This window comes from Lactuca sativa, chromosome 9 (genome assembly GCF_002870075.4).
Source record: "Lactuca sativa cultivar Salinas chromosome 9, Lsat_Salinas_v11, whole genome shotgun sequence".
In the NCBI taxonomy this organism is placed as follows: Eukaryota; Viridiplantae; Streptophyta; class Magnoliopsida; order Asterales; family Asteraceae; genus Lactuca; species Lactuca sativa.
The window spans coordinates 54,724,285-54,730,909 of record NC_056631.2 but is presented as its reverse complement, the minus strand read 5'-3'; positions in this window follow the sequence as shown (position 1 = coordinate 54,730,909).

Genomic DNA, 6,625 nt, shown 5'->3' with positions numbered 1-6,625 from the left:
GACGGTCAGAGCGAGCGGACGATTCAGACGCTGGAGGACATGCTCCGAGCGTGTGTGTTAGACTTCGGGGGTAGTTGGGATGCGTATTTACCGTTGGCGGAGTTCTCCTACAACAACAGCCACCATTCGAGCATTGGTATGCCGCCTTTCGAGCTGTTGTATGGTAGGCGGTGTCGGACTCCCATTTGCTGGGGAGAGGTGGGACAGAGAGTGATGGGCAGCACGGAGATCATACTCCAGACGACAGAACAGATTCAACAAGTGAGACAAAGATTATTGACTGCCCAGAGCCGTCAGAAGAGTTATGCAGACAGGCGCCGATCCGAGCTTGAATTTCAGGTCGGCGACTTCGTTCTCCTGAAGGTCTCTCCTTGGAAAGGAGTGATTCGGTTCAGGAAGAGAGGCAAGTTGGGGCCCCGGTATATTGGGCCATTTCGTGTGATTGCAAGGATAGGCCGGGTAGCCTATCGGTTGGAGTTACCAGCGGAGTTAGGTCAGATCCATGACACTTTTCATGTGTCGCAGTTGAGAAAGTGTATAGCCGATGAGTCGGCAGTGGTTCCATTGGAGGATATTCAGGTGGATGCGAGCCTGAATTACGCGGAGAGACCAGTGGCTATCAGGGATCGGAAGACCAAGGTTCTGAGGAACAAGGAGGTACCTCTGGTGTTGGTTCAATGGCAACACCGTAAGGGATCAGAAATGACTTGGGAACCGGAGCGCGAAATGCGGGAGCAGCATCCGGAACTATTTGCAGAATGAGACTTCGAGGGCGAAGTCTAATCCAAGTGGGGGAGAATTGTAACAGCCCGGAATCCCAGGTATTATTAAAATTATGTTTTTGGGGTGATTTAAGAGGGGACTCGGCGAGTTGGAGCCTAGACTCGCCGAGTAGGATCGCGGACTTGGTCGCGGGTCCGCGACTGGACTCGACGAGTCCAGATATGGACTCGGCGAGTCGACGCTGTTCAGCAGAAACCCTAACCGTTCAGTTTGGGTCGTATTTAACGCCTCTTAGGCCGTCATTTTCAGTCTTTTGATCAATTGAGAGGAACCCTAATCGCTGTGGGCGCCTAGAGCAAGGGAGAAAGCTTTGGAACTTGGAAGAATTGGTTAGGCAAGAAGAAGAGGGATTTGGCTAAAGGAATATCAAGGAGGATTGAGTCCTGAGATTTGGGGGACACAGAGAGTGCGTTTCCAGGTAATACTCGGATCAAATCTGTTATTTTGATGTATTTATGAAATTAGGGTTTATAGAACCCATTTAGTGATTTGATGAAGTAATGCCTTGTTATTCCACGATTATAGTCTTGTATTAGGACCCTTAGAGGTCCAGAAGGTCCCATGCATGTGTACCTTGGGACGAGACCTATCTCAGAAAGCAGTTACTCGTCTGCATGGCATGGACTCGCCGAGTTGTTCTTCAGACTCGGCGAGTAGCTTGAAGATTTGCTGGGACTCGCCGAGTTGTTCATCAGACTCGGCGAGTGGAGTCGGGGTGGCCCCCGCGATTCTTCCACGAGGACCTCGTCGAGTCATGAGGGATACTCGACGAGTAGAAAGGGAATATTCAGGAAATTGTGAGGACGACTAGACTCGCCGAGTCGCCATGGTACTCGCCGAGTCCAGTCGAGTTGACTGTTGACCAGAGTTGACCTAAGTCTGACTTCTTAGGGATAGTCACACTTAGATGATATGAGTGTTAATGAGTTATATAATGTTATAGGAGGGTTGTAGCTCGTTGGTTTGTGCGCGAGTGATTTCAGGAGTTGCTAGCTTTCAGCACTTACGAGGTGAGTCTTCTCACTATACTGTACCCGGAAGGGTTTGACTGTGTGACCGGAAGGTCGGATATGTTATGTGATATGTATGCTATATGTGGTAAGTTAATTGTTATGTATGATATGTATGATATGTGGGCCGGAAGGCAATATGTTATGGGCCGGAAGGCGATTATGTTATGAGGACCGGAAGGTCAGGGCCTGGAAAGGCGTATGTGCGTAAGGGTATATTGGGGAACTCACTAAGAATTTATGCTTACAGTTGTTGTGCATGTATTTCAGGTACTAGCGAGGACCGTGGGAAGGCGCCGGCATGATCGATACACACTGAAGATGGTTTTATGATCTTGGGATTTTGAATATTTGTATTGACTGAATAATCAACTATTTATGTCTTGTTTAAAATGGAAACAATTATGTTTTTTAAAATGAAAAATTTGTTTGAAAAATTTGAGCTGTTACAATAATTACTAAGAGAATATGTTATTTAGTAATGTGAATACGTTCAATCTCATAGAACTATTGTTATTTTAATGGATTCTCATTAATTCTAATTCATTTTAGTTCTCATACATTGTTTTTATTTATTTTCATTCTTACAGAATACGACTCAATAAACATCTAGATAACATTCTGACAGAATGAGAATAATTAAAAAAAAGTCTATAATAACCTTATAGACGATTTAATTAGTGAAAATGCGTAATAATTATAATAATTATATAAGATTGAACGTATTCATATTATCAAACAACAAATTTTTTGTCATTCTCTCAGAATAGCATTATCCACACGTCCACACAATAGATGTCAATCCATATATATATATATATATATATATATATATATATATATATATATATATATATATATATATATATATATATATATATATATATATATGTATGAGTTATTGTGCGAAACTAAAGATTTACAAGAACTAGCGAGCTTCAAATCTATAATTGTGAACTATGCGTCCGCAACCATATAACTGCGAATAAGCATGTCTATGTAGCCTATATGACTGTTGATTTATATATATATATATATATATATATATATATATATATATATATACACACACACACACACGTTGTATGAATAAGCAATCATATCTACATTTGTAGTCCATATAACTGTTGATTGCATTTATATATATGAATCAACCATTAAAAAAAGTCAGCAGTAAAAAAATCGTCAATTTTTTTTTGTGTGTTTAGATATGTCTTAGGTGTTGTTTTTTTTTCAGAGGCAAAATGTCTCTAGTCTGCATACCATATCTGTAAAGCTCTGCAGTATAAGAGGTGGACTAAACGTCTGCTCACTGAAAAACAAAAACTGTTAGTTTTTTTAACATCTATAGGCTACTAAAGTAAACAAAAATCTAAATAAAATGATATTTTAACTTTAAAGTGATTTTCTTAATATTTTTATGACTCTAATCAAATTTTATGTATTATTGTAGAAAAAGTGAAAATAAAAATGGTACGAATTAACTTATATATTTGATAAAAACTAAAAATTTTGGTCGCAAAGTTATACTTAAATATTGTAATTATGAATCAAAGAATTTGATACATAAATGGTTGAAAATAAACTTCAATTTTTTCAATTAAATCAATTAAAATCGTACTATAAATATTTTCTCAGGAAATTGACGATACTGTATTAAATAATGTTTTATAAAATTTGGCACAAAATATATAGCAATATATTATGATTTTTTTTGTTCATATTTATATAACAACTTCAACGACCATTATTATAATAAATCTTTATTTATAAATTTGTTAAAAATATCATGTTTGTATCGTCGAACCTTTTTTTAAGTATTGTAACTTTTTTTTTTCAAATTGTTTATCATTAATAAAGTTGGAATAAATATAAATTAAAAAAAAACTAAAAAATAAAAATATATGTGTTTTTTTAGGCTAGAAGATCTCTAAAGATGTTAGAAGACTCTTATCCACATCTGCGCCAAGAAGGGGACGCGCAAACATTTTTAGGTCTGCAGTCTTTAAAAAAACAAACAGTGTGCGAAAGCTAATGTCTACGTGTGATCTGCGCGACGCAGATAGAAAAGGGCGATAAGATATGCATGCAAAAAACAAACAACACCTTAGACACTACATTTCGTTAATATTTTTGGTTTTGATTTTTAAAAATGTTTTTTGGATTAATACTTCTCATGTTCGCATAAAAATATAGGTTATCAAAAGAAATTATATATATATATATATATATATATATATATATATATATATATATATATATATATATATATATATAATTTTGAGATCTTATTTGTTTATCTTTTGTTTCATGTATGTATCAATTATTATTTACGGGAGAACTAATTCAAATATCTACACTGAATGTAAAACGTACATAAGACAAAATAAACATCAACCCATTATATATTGAGCATAAACTCAGAAACATCTTCTAATTCGAAAATGAAGTCACTCGGAAAGGATTGATACTTCTGATAGACTACATCTCGAAACACAAACACAGTTCGGATAGCCTAAGAATCAATTCTCTTGCACTATTAGAATTGGTATCGGAAATTTCGGATATTGATTCGGATACAAAAACTAGTATATGGAATTTTTAGATATCCGATTTTGAACACCAATACTTGAGATCGATTGGAAAAAATTATATTATATTGATTTATCGAAACTCATTAACTACCTTAGTTATAGTAAATATGATATTATATTAGGAAAAAATAGAACTAAAAAGGTAAAAAAAAAATGATAAAAACAAGGGAATAGTTGTAAAAGAAGAATGGAAACAAAAATTAATTTAATTTTTTATTATTTCTATAACATTTAGATGGTAGTTTTCATTGATATTTGTTTTCCTTATATTTTAAAGGGATAGTTTTATTTATATATTTTTCAATAATTTTCTACCTTTATACTTTTTAAAGTGATAGTTTTCATTCATTTTATTTTTGAAATACACTGTAAAATATTTTTTACACCTTAACTTTTTAAAATTTCACTTTCACCATCTTCATTTTGAATTTCGTAAAATATCACTTTCACTCATTAATTTTCTAAACTTTTGTGTTTATGCCCGTACTATATATATATATATATATATATATATATATATATATATATATATATATATATATAATCTTATTTTACTTAATAATTTTTGTTAACTTAAAAAACTAATTTTTTACATGATTATTTTATTGTATATGTCAGGATAAGTTAAACGTGGTCAACATTTCGACATAAATATACAACTTTCGTTCTCTAACTTTTTTAAAAAAACTTAATTTTTTATGTACGTTTTAGTATAAATTCGAATTTTTACATTTCAACATAAATTTTGTGTACACTTTCGTGCTTATTATTTTAATGTACGTTTTTTACGTATGAATTCGTTCAAATATAATATGTTTTCAACTTTTTATTTGACGATATAAACTGAATTTAGTGAGTAGTACCAATCTTATATATTTATGTACCGAAAAATACGAATGTAATTAACTTTTGTTAATATGATTATTAAAATTCAACTACGACAAAGCAATGCACCGCCGGCAAAATCCAAGTTATTTCTAAGAACATAGCTCAACCTTGAAGGATGTCCACCTTTTTTTATTTTATGACATTTGTACTGAATTTTGCAAAAATGACAAAAGTGAGTAGCTATAAAATGTTCGATGCCTGAAGTTTTAGTGATTAAAACGTAAAAGAAGTTTAAATTAAGAAAATTAGGGGAAAAGTTTACACGCCAACAGCTGGAAACAGATTGGAAAAATGATACCTCCGAAACTTTTTATATAATGCCCTTATTATATATTATCTTTATTTATTCATAGTTTTAAATTGAATTAATGAAATTTTCATATAGACCCTTGAGAGTTTTACCCTAAAATAACCAAATTTTCAAATACACCCTCGACGCCTTGAGAGGTTCTTTTTTTGGATTTTACCCTAAAAAGCATTGGAATAAAAGAGAACCAAAGGTGCCTCATATCAAAATAATACTCTTAAATGCAGCTTGTCTTGAGTTGGAAATCTAGGAAATGATCATTTTGGTTCCTTGGTTACGACCAACCAATATGTGTACCAACCAAACCAATTATGTTGGTAGCCAACATGTTTGACTGGTAGTACCGTACCAATTAATTAATAATGGTACGATAATGGTACAAGGTTTTAAATGTCACGGTATTACCGTACCAACCAAGTTATTTTTCATATATATATAAAGTATTGTATATTTTAACTTTAAATGTATTTGACAGTTAAGAGTTCAAGTGCTTTGATATTAGCATTTACCGTCTAGTAGTTTTTAAAGTTTAAACTCATATTAACATATCTCATTTACTCTATTGTTTGGTTTAAACTCATGGTACAAAATTATAAAATCTTTTTTGTATCGAATTTCCAATCCAACCATTCAGAAAACTCTTATTTACAAAACCTACATGTATCTTTTAAGTGCACAATAACACATAAATCTTAATTCCTAAAACACCCATACATGTTGGTATATACCATTACCAACATGTACCAACCGAACTTATTGGTAGCCAATTAAGTTGGTACCAACTGTACTTGGTACGGTAATGGTAACTAAAATTACATACCAATTATAACTGGTACGGTACATGGTTTGGGAAAAAAAAATACCCGGTACCGTACCAATTCCACCCCTAATTGTGAGAATGAAGAGTCAGTGCGAGAAAAGAAAAGTACTAATTAAACAATTACAAAATGTTGAACGCAGAATCACACCAAATGGTCCGGTTATATTTTCGTATCTTCTCCTATGTTTAACCCAACTAAACACTAAAGTAATAATATTATCCG